Source organism: Furipterus horrens, unplaced genomic scaffold (assembly GCF_987537825.1).
Source record: "Furipterus horrens unplaced genomic scaffold, mFurHor1.1.pri manual_scaffold_6, whole genome shotgun sequence".
NCBI classification, from domain to species: domain Eukaryota; kingdom Metazoa; phylum Chordata; class Mammalia; order Chiroptera; family Furipteridae; genus Furipterus; species Furipterus horrens.
In genome coordinates this window covers 114,822,744-114,838,038 of record NW_028327176.1, presented here as the reverse complement: position 1 = coordinate 114,838,038, position 15,295 = coordinate 114,822,744, and the positions used below count along the sequence as shown (strand labels likewise).

General features: G+C 39.9%; 1 pseudogene; it reads left to right on the top strand.

Moving 5' to 3' along the window:
• The first annotated feature begins 8,607 nt into the window (after nucleotides 1-8,607).
• Nucleotides 8,608-15,295, top strand: part of LOC150007266 (ankyrin repeat domain-containing protein 39 pseudogene) — a 123,380-nt pseudogene continuing 116,692 nt past the window's right edge.

The following is a 15,295-nucleotide window of genomic DNA, read 5'->3' as shown; positions in this document are numbered from 1 at the left end:
AAAATATTGATATCTTTTTTTCTTGATATATCTGAAATATGAATGTTTTAATGTGGTCATAGTAAAAGACACAGTTTTGCTTCTCTCCATCTAGAAAGTTAATAATTATGGTCTTATAAAAAACTATAGTATATATACTAATTTGGTTTAATTTTTGATATATTTATCATGTTTTACATCTATTTAATTTTAATTTAAGGTATATTTTCATTATTATTTAAAGATATATCATATAATGTTATTTCATATACAATTTGAATTAATTCTACCACCATTTTCTACTTAACAAATGGTTAAACTGTCGTCGTCGTCGTCGGCAGCCGTCCGTCTCGAGAGACGATGGCGTAGCTTCCTGAGAGTCTATCTGCACCGCCGAGAATGGCTGTGCAGTCCGATTCGGGAGTGACAATCCCTGCCGCACTTGGTACAGGTGAAGGCAGATGGCTGTTGTTGCTGCTGCTGACGCTGCTTCCGCCTCGATCTTTTCTGGACCACCTCCTCGTTGCACGCAGCCTCTGCACGTGACGTACCTTGCCTGACCGCGAGCCTCCAGGCTAGGCGGTCGTCTGCTTGAACTTCCCATGTGTTGAGATTGATGGAGCATTGTGTCATGTCCTTTTTGCAGATGTCTTTGAACCGCAGTTTTGGGCGCCCTGTCATCCTCTTGCCTTCTGCTAGCTCGCCGTAGAGGAGGTCTTTGGGGATACGGCCTGCATCCATTCTTTTGACATGGCCGAGCCACCTGAGGCGTCTCTCGCTAAGAACTGCATGCAAACTGCTCATATTGGCTCGCTTCAGCACCTCGGTGTTGGGGACCTTATCCTGCCAGGCGACATGCAGGACGCGTCGCAGGCACCTCATGTGGAAGCTGTTGAGTTTCCTTTCGTGCCTTGCGTAGGTGGTCCACGTCTCGCTGCCATAGAGGAGAGTGCTGAGTACGCAGGCTTGGTAGATGCGCAGTCTGGTTTTCTCAGTGAGGCTGGAATTGTTCCACGCTCGCCGGTTCAGTCTGGCCATAACTGTGGCTGCCCTGGCGATTCTCCGGTTGGCCTCCAAGTCGACTGACAGAGAGCTCGAGATGGTGGACCCGAGGTAAGTGAAGTCGTTGACAACCTCCAGGGTGTATCCGTCGATGGTGATGCATGGGGGAGTCCCCGTGCCTTGAGCCATAACATTCGTCTTCGTCAGGCTGATGGCTAGTCCGAACTCCTTGCATGCGTGGGAAAGGCAAGTGACTAGCTGCTGGAGTCCCTCTTCGGAGTGTGATGTCAAAGCTGCGTCGTCGGCGAAGAGCATCTCACGGATGAGCACCTCTTTGACTTTGGTCTTGGCTCGTAGACGGGCCAGGTTGTAGAGCTTGCCATCGGATCTGGTGTGAATGAAGACACCCTCGCTGCAGTCCTTAAAGGCGTATTGGAGGAGCATGGAGAAGAAGATTCCGAACAGCGTACGCCCACTCCCAGTACACTTCAAGCTCTACGGGCTGCCAGGAACAAAGTCCAGAAGACCGCCCGCCACTGTGCCAACACCTATTGGCTAAACCTGTGCAGAAGCATTCAAGAAGCCGCCGATATAGGCAACGCACGAGGAATGTATGAGGGTATCAAGAAGGCAACAGGCCCAATCCCCTCCAAGATCGCCCCCCTTAAGTCCAAGACAGGTGAGGTCATCACTGACCAGGAACAGCAAATGCGGCGGTGGACCAAGCACTACCTCGAGCTGTACGCAACGAAGAACACCGTAACAGACACTGCTCTTAAAGCCATCCCAGACCTACCAGTCATGGAGGAGCTAGACACCCCACCTACTGCGGCAGAGCTCGGCAAAGCCATCGACCGCCTCGCTTGCGGGAAAGCACCAGGAAGCGACGGAATCCCTCCAGAAATCCTAAAGAGCGGGAAACCAGTCCTGCTACAGCTGCTCCACCATCTACTCTGTCTCTGCTGGAAGGAGGGTTACATCCCCCAGGATATGAGAGACGCCAACATTATCACCATGTACAAGAACAAAGGAGACCGCAGCGACTGCAACAACTACCGGGGCATCTCTCTCCTCAGCGTCGTCGGCAAAGTATTCGCCCGGGTCGCTCTTGCCCGCCTGCAGACCCTTGCTTCCCGCGTCTACCCAGAGTCCCAGTGTGGCTTCAGAGCTGGCCGCTCAACAGTGGACATGATCTTCTCCCTACGCCAGCTGCAGGAGAAGTGTCACGAGCAGCATAAACCACTCTACCTCGCCTTTATTGACCTCACGAAGGCGTTTGATCTGGTCAGTCGAAGCGGACTCTTCAGCTTGCTACGGAAGATTGGCTGTCCACCACATCTGCTTGCTGTGGTCATGTCCTTTCACGACAACATGCACAGCACGGTGTCCTACAACGGCGCAACCTCTGAGGCCTTCCCAGTCAGCAGCGGAGTAAAGCAGGTTAAACTGTACTTTCTTATAATTAACATGAAGGTGTCAGTTTTTATAAAAGTTTGCTTCTTAGATTTATGTGACAAAGAAAGCACTGCAAATGTAACCCATTTATACTTGGCTACTAAAGTTTGTGAGCTGTAAAGCGTTATGGGGTAATTTATTGCAGAGCAACAGAGAGAGGAGAAGGCAGTAAGTGAGAATGATTCAACTGTAAGCTCACATTGAAGCCACAACTTGCAGGAGCAATTCTCAACTGATAAGGACTTAATGTATTATCAATACTAGATGCTGAGGATCACCACTGAAAACAAACATGGCATGCAGTGATCAATACCGATCATTACAAGTAGAGTTTTCTTTATGCTGAGTTTTAGATGAATCAGGAGTCTTTCTAACATTCTTCCAGTACTTCATAAGGATTCTATATAGATATAGATGTGTAAACACACACACACACATAATTACACATGCTAAAACGGTTATTTAATTATACTAGCCAATGTTTATTCTGCATTTATTTTTTGTAATGTGATCATTCTGAGTCACCTTCAAATAAAGATATTAGCAAGGAAATAGCACAGAATGCCTATATCTTAATTTTTTTAAAGTCTAAATGTCTGGTACTCTTTAGCTCCCACCTGTGCAATATATTATCATAAGAATGTAGAATTTACTACTTGTACTAGCCTACTTCACTAGTTTTCATGTGGCAATATCTTACTTAACTACTATTCAGATTTCTTGTAATATTATCAGAAACAAAGCCAGAAACAAACAAAAAAATTATTAGAGAAAATATCTCTAAGCAGAAAAAAAAAAAAAAATCATCACAAGCCCCATATAGGAGAACAATAAAACTATAGCCCATTTACCTGCAGGTTAGAGTCTGTGACTTTGAATTCTTGTAATATTAAACCTGCTGAATTGATATATTTAGTTACCACACTTGTTCAGACAGTTTTCAGTCATTTCCTTTGAAAAGCACAGTGAGAGAAATAGATAATAAATAAATTACTGAACAGGTAGACATTAAATGGAGTAGCAATAAAGGCAAGTGGAATATAATTTATAAATCACCTGGGGCATTTATTGTCAGACAAAAGAATTCATATATTTCCATATTTCCTGAAGACATTATGACAATTGAAGTTTGTTAAGATTATGTAAAGTCTTCATTAAAGAAAAGTAATGACGGATTAGTATATTTAAAGAAGACAATAGAACTGCCACTTATTTCTAAAAATATGTGCATAATACCATTTAATTAAAACAGTGTTCATAGAGATAACTTGTGGGTATCAAAAACTTAAGTAATTTGATTAACACAAATGAAGATAGTACTGGAAAAGTAAAATATTATAGAAGCTATAATAAAATTTAGTAAAATGCATTACTTTTCTATCTTGTAATCAGTAATTTAAAAAGCATATAAATTCTGACTCATTTAAAAATTATGTTCTTTTATCTTTGCACAGAAATTTCAGACCTTGAATCAATTGCATACCTAGATTTGACTCTGCCATCATGAAGCTTCTAAATGTAACCAAAGTTGTTTTCATTTGATATTTGAATTAATGGAAAAAAAAGACATATTAGGTAATAAACACCCATAACTGGGTATTTATTTGTGTTATTATTAATGTTATTATTAGAACAAGAGAGAACTTAAAAAAAACACTGTTATCTCTGGCTATATTTTGACTTTGAACTGTCAAGGTAGAGTAAGAAAAATACCTATTCACTAATCATTTATTTCTTGTCCATTAGTAACCAAGTTTTGTTAAATTGCACACATCATAAAGGCTACATGTTAAAAAGAATTTAGTTCATACAATTTTACTCTGTTTTGTTTTTGCTATTTTTTATAGTGTACTATTTGGGCAGTGCTTAATTTTTCTACTAGAATTACATGTTGAGTTTCAACACAAATATTATTTTAAAAATCTCATACTGACAGATACTAAGTAAATGTTCATTAAATAAAGATATGTCAATCTGTTACATAGTAGTATTTCTATAAGTACTACTATAAGTAGTAGCATAATGTTATATGTACCAATTACCAGTGTTTTATTTCTAGAAAGAAAGAGCTTTGTTAAAAAATATCTATTTAGAGATAATCTTCTAAGGTAATATATTGGCATTCTTTTTAGTTTTTTGGGGTTGCAATTAGCGTAAAACCCTCTAGCTACCTCTTGAATTTCAGGTCTCTCAATAGTATAGCCCATGCAACAGAATTGGATTGGATTGTTAAATTTTTGTCTTTAAGTCCTTCAACAACATTAATAGTGATTGTAGCTTTGGTACTGATTTACTAGTGTAGAAGAATAAATCAGATGTTTTTATTATTGAAAAAATCCATAGTATAATTCATCTTCAAAATGGTTTGGGTTCTTTTTGGTGCCATAGATTGTTAGTTGACTACAACGTCAAACCGCCTTAGGGACTCCGGCTCCGGATTTTCTGTCGGGGTTTACTCCCTTAGCCTTTCCCCTGAAGAGGTATGCCGCAAGGCAGTGGAGGTTTTTTGGAGTCAGAGTTTTCCTTCTCTGATGTGCCCTGACTGGAAGATCGAACCAGCGACACTTAGCTCGCAGGCCGACGCTCAATCCACTGAGCCAAACCAGCCGGCAACTCCTGTGGCGCACCTGAAGCCAAGCTGTATTGACTCCGTCTTTCCCTTGGACCCTTCAGCTGCGAAGAGAGGGGGGGGGTCTGCTGCATGGGCAACAGCAGACCCTCCATATCACCCTGCCCAGGCTCTGTAGCTTCAGCTTCACTGGAGAGGACACTCCAGCGTCATCGCAAGATGTCGATTCAACACGGGAGGAGACAGATACCGTGTCACTCCCGAGTCGGACTGCACAGCCATTCTCGGCGGTGCAGATAGACTTAAGAAGCTACACCATCGTCTCTCGAGACGGACGGCTGCCGACGAAGATTGTTAGTGCTTTTCTTACCACTTTTACTGAAATGGAAGAGAATTGTATGTCTTTGTATAAGTCTTCCACAGCCAAGTTTCAGAGACTGAGGAAAAGAGGTGAAACTTACTCATTTTTTATCCAAGCATTTAATATAGTTTCTTGCATTCTAGAGGCCCTTAGGAAATAATGAACTAATTAATGTGTTGATATTAAAGAATTAGAAGGAAATTCTTAGATATTATTTCCTTTGAATTTCATACTTTATATAGAAATTGGGCCTAGAAAAAAATGCATTTAGAAATAGCAAATTTAACATGTATATTTTATCCATTTTGTTTTTACAAAGTGCAAAGTAACTTGATATAAAAAATAGTGCAACATGTTCACATTTTCTTTAGACAACGTCTTGATTTTTTTGGCATTTTAATTAATCATATTAAACTTAAATTAAGAAGAAACATGAACATATATCTGTTTTTCTCTAAGTTAGCATACATATCTCATTATCCTTCCTTTTGAACATATAATTTTATATTTTTAAGTATTATTGCATATTTATTATACAGTTATACCAAATACGTGAAATTGAATTACATTAAACATTCATAGAATATTTGTTACATAAAATTCACTGTGTGATTGAAATACATGATTTAGCCTTTGTTTTAATGTATGTATTTTGTTTTAATGTATGTAATTTGCAATGATGAAAATATTTCTAAATAGTAGCCAAAAGCAATAAGATGTTTACACTTAGTAGAAATTTTGTTTTATCTATTTTACAAAGCAATTGTTTTAATGAAATTTAAAAAAACAAACTAATTTACCATAGTTACATACCCTACTATACTAGTTCAACAACATGCTGCGGATAATTAAAAAATTAAAAAATCATTTGTTTGTGGTTCCTGTGACTTTCCAAGAGGAAGTCTGTATTTAGTCTTGATACACACTGGAAAGACAAAAACTCAGTGGACTTAGCTGTACCACACAAATCCTATGTTTTTGCTGCTGACTTCCACACCTCTCCCTACCTTCTAGTTTCATATAGCTTGCATAGCCTGTCCTGAATAGAAAAGATTTTCCTTAGTCATCGGGTACCGCAAATATATAACACAGTGCTGGGGACAAAGTATTTATTAGGTGGAAAAATGAATGTCCCTAAAGGACTCATCCAAATCTTACAAAAGTGAGGTAAGTTCTTGACATATATACACTCCTAAATCTTGCTACTATCCTAATTTATCCTCAACTACATTTTCTAGATGAAGAAACTTACTGTGTAAGTTTCAGAGAAACTGGAAAAAAAATCTCTCAAGTTGTTCTTGACACCAATGTGATACTTTTATATTTAATTAGCTTTCTAGTCTTTTTGATATTATCACATAAATATCTTTCATATATCTTTCCATCTCTCATTTACAAGCTACTGACTTATCTCAGTTCAGAACACTTTGGATAGTTTTCTACAAGCATATCTACTTAAATATTAATGGCCATTATTTAACAAAAAGTACAATTCCTTTTAAAAATATGTTTTGAAAATTTACATTCAGAAAAAGTTAAATTTCCCATGGGATGGGTTCTATGAACTGTATGTAACACCTGCTTTTAATTACTGAGGCAGACATTAAATGTAAACACTTGTCAGACAATAAATTATGGTCTGGAAAATGGTTTATGGATATGGGGAAAGACTAAAATCTCAATAAATAGTTATGTGTTGGTTGCCCTAATCAAAGCAATCAATCGTGACAGCCTGACTTAAATTGGTCATGTTTGGAACACAAAGGGGGGATACAATTCAAGAATGAGTAAGTAGATAAAACTAAAAGAAATCATAGATTATTGCTGGTGATAATAAAGGAGAGACAGAGAGTAGCTTGAGAAAAGAAGCATATGGTAGTCATTCATCAAAATAGGGAACACACAAAGATGAGAACATTTGTCAAGAGTAACTGAAACCTCGATTTTAGACTTGTGTTTTTGTTACCAAACATCAGTTTGGGGTCCTGCTGCCTACCACCACCCTCTCGGCAAAATTTCAGAGGCAAAGTTTGGTGATAAAGAAAAGGAGTCTTTAGTCAAAATCAGTCACTTAAGCCTATCAAGCCTATCAGTTAAGGCTAAACTGTAACACCTAGGTTCTCCTATCATTTTCCCCTGTGAGTTTTTAGTTATTTTACTTCTAAAAGAACTACAAACTAAAAGAACATAAGATACACAATTCTGGAAGAAAGCAGGCTTCTGCCTCAGAACTCATCCCCTCTAGAACACCCAAAGAATAAGCCTGCCACCCTCTGCCAGGCCAGCTCAACCTTAGGCTGCTCTTTCAGTTCATTCCCATCCAAAATACCATCCATCGGGAAATGCAGGCAGCTGCAGCATGATCATCCAGTCATTCTCCAGGAAGAAGAGAGAGCCTTAGAGCCAAAGCCAGAGCCTGAGAGAGAGCCACTCAGGAGCCAAAACAGCTTGTGAGCCAAAGAGCCAGCCCTCTTTTTATTTCCATTGGCTCTGGAGGCATTCAGTGTCTCAGCCATCCCCACCCTAGACTGCTTTCCACTGCCTCCGCAAACTCGTCCGGCCTCTCCTTCTACTTCTCCCCAGTGATCTTAATCACATCTCTCTGTATCATTTTGACTTCTTGTGAAATACCTAAAAAGTAATCTGGGAGCACAGCAAGCAGGCGAGCTCACAGTAGGGGTTGGGGTTGGAGGGGTGGGGTGGGCAGAGGAGAGCGGGGAGCCCACCCCTGCCCTCGGGCCCCCCGCACTAAGGGCACCCCGGAGCAGCCTCCAGGTCCTCAGGAGCACCACGGAAATCTGGGGCCACGCCCTCAGGACTGTCCCCAACTCCGATGTGTCCTGAGTGGCGTCCTGCAGAGGCCCCACTAAGTGACTTGCTTGCCCTCCCACGTGCTCACGCGCCCATCAGCCACATCAGCACTTCCTGTGAGCCTCGACCACACCCCCGGTCCTGCTGTTCACGCCGGGCTTTGCAGTTCAGCACTGGCACCCGCTCCTGTTTCCCTGCTTCTTGCTTCCGTGAAGAACCTCCTCCCTCTGATCAAAGCTCTAGAACGGCTGCCTTCCTCGCCTGCAAAGGTCTGCTTTGGTGCAGGAAAGCCGTCCCTCCGCGAGGAATCCAGTATTTCCGAGATACAGCAAAGCCTTGCGGAGGAGTCCGGGGCTACAAACGAAGAGGCTGACAGACCCTGTCCGGGAGCTGGTGGCTTATCCTGAAGGCACCGCTCAGGTGACCGAGGATGGTGACCGCGTCCTCCTGGGGCAGTTACTGTCACCTGTCATCTCCGGCCCCAGGTTTCTGCTTCCCTTGTTTGTGTGCGTATGTGTCAATCCAGCAGATTTACTTGTTTTCAGCTGGCTGGTTTGGCTCAGTGGATTGAGCGTCGGCCTGCGAGTTAAGTGTCGCTGGTTCGATCTTCCAGTCAGGGCACATCAGAGAAGGAAAACTCTGATTCCAAAAAACCTCCGCTGCCTTGCGGCATACCTCTTCAGGGGAAAGGCTAAGGGAGTAAACCCCGACAGAAAATGCGGAGCCGGAGTCCCTAAGGCGGTTTGACGTTGCAGTCAACACCGGCAACTCCTGCGGCGCACCTGAAGCCAAGCTGTATTGACTCCGTCTTTCCCTTGGACCCTTCAGCTGCGAAGAGAGGGGGGGTCTGCTGCATGGGCAACAGCAGACCCTCCATATCACCCTGCCCAGGCTCTGTAGCTTCAGCTTCACTGGAGAGGACACTCCAGCGTCATCGCAAGATGTCGATTCAACACGGGAGGAGACAGATACCGTGTCACTCCCGAGTCGGACTGCACAGCCATTCTCGGCGGTGCAGATAGACTCTTAAGAAGCTACACCATCGTCTCTCGAGACGGACGGCTGCCACCGCAATCTGAAAAGGAGAGTCCTACTTGCCTATGGTAATATAACGTTATGGTACTTTTGAAGTGGCTGTGCTCACACAGAAGGGACAATTAGAGCGAGACGATGAGAATCATGGTCAGTGAAAGGGACTCCAGAGGAAGCCAGTGCATACTATACACTATGCACAGTTTCTTTCTTCCTTTCTTTTTTTCTTTCTTTCTTTCTTTTTTTATCCTCACTCAAATATATGTTTATTGATTTAGAGCAGCGATTCTAAACCTGTGGGTCATGACCCCTTTGGGGGGTCGAACGACCCTTTCACAGGGGTCGCCTAAGACCATCAGAAAACACATATATAATTACATATTGTTTCTGTGATTAATCACTATGCTTCATTTATGTTCAATTTGTAACAATGAAAATACATCTTGCATATCAGATATTTATATTATGATTCATAAGAGTAGCAAAATTACAGTTATGAAGTAGCAACAAAAATAATTTTATGGTTGGGGGTCACCACAACATGAGGAACTGTGTTAAAGGGTCGTGGCATTAGGAAGAATAAGAACCACTGATTTAAAATGAGAGGAGGGAGGGAGGGAGAGGAGAGAGAAAGAGAAAGAGGCATCATTGTGAGAAATACCTATCTTTCCTCTTGTACACACACCAACTAAAGATCGGACCCGCAACCTAGGGATGTGTTCTGACAGAAATCGAACCCACAACCTTTTTTGGTGCATGGGTCAACATTCTAACAAACTGAGCCATCTGGCCAGGGCCACAGTTTCATTTTGTTTTACTTCAATTACTACAGAATAACCAGAAAATTTTCTTGCCTAAAATTGAATTTATAAGAATACAGAATTTAAAGTAGATTTAATAATTTTAAGCTTTTCCTTGTCTTTTTAAATAGATACAAAAATTAAGTTCTAATAGAATGTTGATAATTATATAAAATGTGGGCTCCTAAAACTATAGTATTATGTCACTGTTCTTTCAATTTTCAATGTATTATTTTCAGATAATTTAACTGTGCCACATGCTATACGATTGTTGCTCAGAGTATTTCAGAACCAATTTTGAGGTTGCCGCTGAATGGGTTATATCATGTAGATGCCCAAAATACTGAGGAAAAGAAGTACTGGTATATCGACATTATATTGTAATATTAAATATGGCATACTCATTATGCATATAAATTTTGATCATTTTATTCTATCAAGAGCCAGTTTAAGACACATGAACTATAGAGAGAAAACTCAATAAAGTCATTGTTATAAACTTTTTCACCTTTATGGAAAGGAAACTGAATTCTATGTCTTTCCATGGCCTCAGATTAGATAATACACTATGACTCAGAGGAGAGGGAAAAAAAAAAAAAACAGAATTAAAGTAAATTTTTTCTAAAGGAAATTCAAAGTAATTTGACAGAGACTATGATTGTAACAAGACAACAGTTCTCCCATGTATCTATTTGTGTAATTTGCCTCAAATATGTTTTTTTTTCCGTTAATTGGACTTAAAAGTGAAATCTTTTATAAACAGAAGTTTGCTTTGGCATTAAAATAAAATTCAGCTATGGATTCTCAGCAGGTATTTTAGTGTGTTTCTGTAGAAGCATTTTATGAGTCAGAAGGCATAGTCATGCAAATAAGGTTAAACACAAAACCTTGCCTGCCCTGGCTTATTTGGGTTTTTTATAAGTTCGTTTTCTTTTATTTTTCCCCACAGAGAATGACCATGAATATGGAAGTTGGACTGAGTTCATTATAAATCATCTACACAATGCCAAAATTTGCAGTAAAAGTGAACATTTAGTTCATCATCCCAAACATTTAGGTTCTTTTTTTAGACTTTATTTTTGAGAGCAGTTTTAAGTTTTCGACAAAACTGAGAAGCAGGTACAGAAATTTTCTATATACACCACATCCCACACATACATAGCCTCCCCCATTATCAAAATCATTCACCAGGAAGGTACATTTGTTACCAAGGGTGGACCTGTATTGACACATCATAATTGTTCAAAGTCTGTAGTTTACCTTAGAGATCACCTTTGGTAGTTTTAAGGCATTTTTTGATGGATCCTCTGTAATATTTATTCTTTTGTGCTAAGGTCATATCTTTGATAACTTGTATTTACTAAGAGTGATTTCTTCAACTAATCAATACTTACTGAATATATTTTTCAAGCAACTTACTCTAAAAGGCACCATACAGAGATAAATCAAACTCAAATATATTCCTATTTCCCACCATGGATATGCAGCATGTACATAAACAATTACAGCAACAGAGAATATGTCCAAAGTGCCCTGTAAAGGAGTATGTACCAAGTAGTTGTCAGGGGAGAGAGAAGGTGAGGGTTTTTTTTAAAGCCCTTAAAGAGAAACTACAATTTTAGCTGAGTTTGGAAAAAATAACTTTCACATGGAAAAATGGGGGGGTGGGTATGCTGAGCATTTCAAACACAGTAAACACTCTAATCAAATGCTGTTGTCAACTTATGCATCTTCGGAAAGATCCTTAATGGTTTTTCCTATCAAACAACTTTAAAGACATTTAAGATTTACTGACATTCATAATTTTCCATAACCTACTTTCATAAAAATAAAGTATACTCTCTTTACAACATGATTCCATGTTTTCATCTTCTATACTTTCTATATTACTGACGTTTTCACTTCTGTATAATATCTGAGTGTCTCCAAGTTGTGAGCCAGTGTTTATCTATGCAAAATATTGGTCCAGTTTTTCTTCACTCTGGAGCCATGTAATCCTATATTGTCATATATCTGGATTTAAAGCCAAAGTAAAAATCCACTCATCATTCCAAGAATATGCAAAAATTCATATAATCAACTGAGTCATTATTCAATCTGCTTAGCTCAGAAAGCATAGGCATTTAACCAAAGAGCCCAGCTCACCACAGATCAACTGAATACTTATTTAAAAATAAGCCTGAGGTTTCCTAAATTGAGGCCAAAGGAGATGGTTCTTTCTCATGGAAGCACTCACCTGACATACAAAAGCACTTGACTCATTCTGTGACACCAAAATACAATAGGGGCAAATGTAACAGTGGAGAAAAATTATATTGCAGCCTAGCTTTGTCTAATCAGTTCAGTTTTTATTTACCCTGTTAAGAAAATATTAACATTTGGGACTCATTTAAATGGAATTGAGCTTCCGGCCAAGATGGAGGCTTAGACGGACGCGCTAGGTCTCCCTCTACAACTAGAGAGGAATACAACTACTTCAAAACAAAGGATAACTAGAAATTCCAGAAAATAAAACTACACGGAAGCCCAACATATGAAGTTATAAACCAGCGGCGCCCTTTGGGCAGGTAGGACGAGAGAAAGGGGGCGGAGCTGTTTGCGATCGCACCTGGGACAGCGGTGGGGAGAACAACCCCGGCTGCAGTCGAACCCCCAGCAGCTCGCGACCCCAACGCTGGGAAAAGCAGCCACCACATCGCCTTGAACAGTGAGGCCCAGGGGGGCAGGAGGACGGATCCCAGTCTCCTAGCGGAATAACTGTGTGAATCCATCTTGGACCCCCGCCCCCAAAGAAAGCGCCACAGGGCTGCGAAATAGGTCGCGGACAGGCACCGGTCGCTGGCTTGTGACGACAAAGCACCACGGCACAGCAAGAAAGGCTGCCGAACGGCGCCGGTTGCTGGGTCATTACAAGTACACAGGCACTGCCCCATACAGCCGGCCCAAGAAAACAAAACGCATCTGTCAAAATGAGGCAGACAACTATAGAAATCCCGGTGGCACAGCTCACCAGGCAACAGATGGAGAACCTGACAGATGAACAGATAAGAAACCTGTCAGAGGCTCAGTTCTGGGCCATTGTTATCAAGTGGCTTACAGAATTCACAAAAGATTTGGAAAAAGATGAGAAAGAAGCGAAAAACACTCATAACGAAAGGAAAAAAAACACATACGAGACAGATGGTGAGGAAATAAAATCCAGAGTTCATTTCAACAAACCGGAATATGGAGAAGGAACAAGCAGTCAACCAATGCAGCGAGAGGAAATGGGAAGCAACAATGAGAGGATCAGAAACCTCTGGGACAGCTATAAAAGGCCCAACATAAGAATCATTGGTTTGCCAGAGAATGAGGAAGATGAACTAGAACTTGAAAAATTGAGTGAAAATATAATAAAGGAGAACTTCCCAGACTTGGGGAAGGAAATAGACTTACAGGTCCAGGAAGCACAGAGAGTTCCAAAAAAACTGGACCCAGGGAGAACCACTCCGAGACACATTATAATCAAAATGTCAAAAATTAAAGATAAAGAGAGAATCTTAAAAGCAGCAAGAGAGAAGAAAAGAATTATGTACAAAGGGGTCCCAATTAGACTATCAGCTGACTTCTCAAGGGAGACCCTGCAGGCAAGAAGGGACTGGCAAGAAATATTCAAAGTAATGAAAATCCAAAACCTACAACCACGAATACTCTATCCAGCGAAATTGTCATTCAGAATAGAAGGACAGGGAAAGTGTTTCCAGGACAAAATAAAACTGAAAGAGTTCATTAGATCCAAACCACTGTTATATGAGATGTTAAAGGGACTGGTTTAGAAAAAGGAGGATCAAGACAATGAAATCTAAAATGAAAACTGCATCACAAGAAACAACAGAAGCTAGGGAATTGAAACAAAGGCAAACTAAACAGGCAACGAGACTGGAAAAAGAACTATAGGAACGGGGAACATATTGGGGGGAGGTCAACAGGGAGGGGGAATGGGGAGAGGGAGGGAGATGATATAGGAATTAAGGATCATGGTAGGAGGGAATGGAATAGACAGAGAGAGGTTGAGAAGAACTGTATGCACAATTAATGGACATGATCTAAAAGGGGGGGACAACTGGAGGGAGGGGGGCCACCGGGTGGAGGGGAGCAGAGGGAAGGGAAATTGGCACAAATGTAATATTATAATCAATAAAACACATTAAAATTAAAAAAAATAAATAAATGGAATTGAAATAATAATGGCAGTTGCCTTCATTTTGCACACAGACTAGTGTTTTTCCCAGAAGGTGAAAAAGAAAACAATAATAACTATCTTAAATAATTATTTGAATGATATACACATGTCTGAACATTTACTTATTATGATGATAAGCTTATTGAAGCAATATCATTTGTAGTAATATGAAAGCATACAAAGATTGACAAGTACTAACTCCTTTTTTTAGTGTGTTCTGAACATATATATTTTATTTAACAAATAATTTTATGTTGCTTTCATAATTTATCTATTTGATACAATTATACACCTTGCATAAAAGTACATAAACATGGACACTTGTATAAACAGACTATATTAACCTATTAATATAATAAACCAAACAAATAAGATAATTTGGTGTTGGTGAGACACTGCACAGGATGGAGGTAAAAGTAAAAAATAAATAAATAAATAAATAAGCTAATAACTTAAGTTCAAAGAACCTGAGAACCATTCAAATCAACCTGGATCTAGATTCTCTAGTAAGAAACTCATTCTTTTTCTCACTAGAGGACAGAGGAAATATAAGAATTTGGAAGAAGTACATCTTTCTATGCTATGAGTAATAGTCTCTCAAAACACTCTTCAGTTTCATCTGCTGACCATTTAAACACTATAAAAGTACGGTACTATAAATAGAACTTCGATCACTTTATTTTTATAGGGTGAAAAATAATATTAATTAATTTAATATTTACTGAGAGTCAACTTTATGACTCAGACACAAAATTAAAAACCATTACTATTAAGATTCTGAGAGCCTACTGGGATAGATGACACATATTCATACAACTGCAGGAGACTTTTGACATTTTTCAGGCAAAGTCTCAAGACTTTAGTTTAACAAATTACTTAATAAAGAAATGCTGGCTCAGAACTTCTTCCAACACATAAATCTGAAATAAGAGATGTGTTTTCTATCTATGGCTCCATGTTAGTATTCAAAATGTGGTTCAGCCTTTCTCAGGCTTTCCTAAACTTTTAGTGGCTCTCCAATGTCAAAACTACTCGTATAAAAAACTAAGACAAAAGAAAAATCC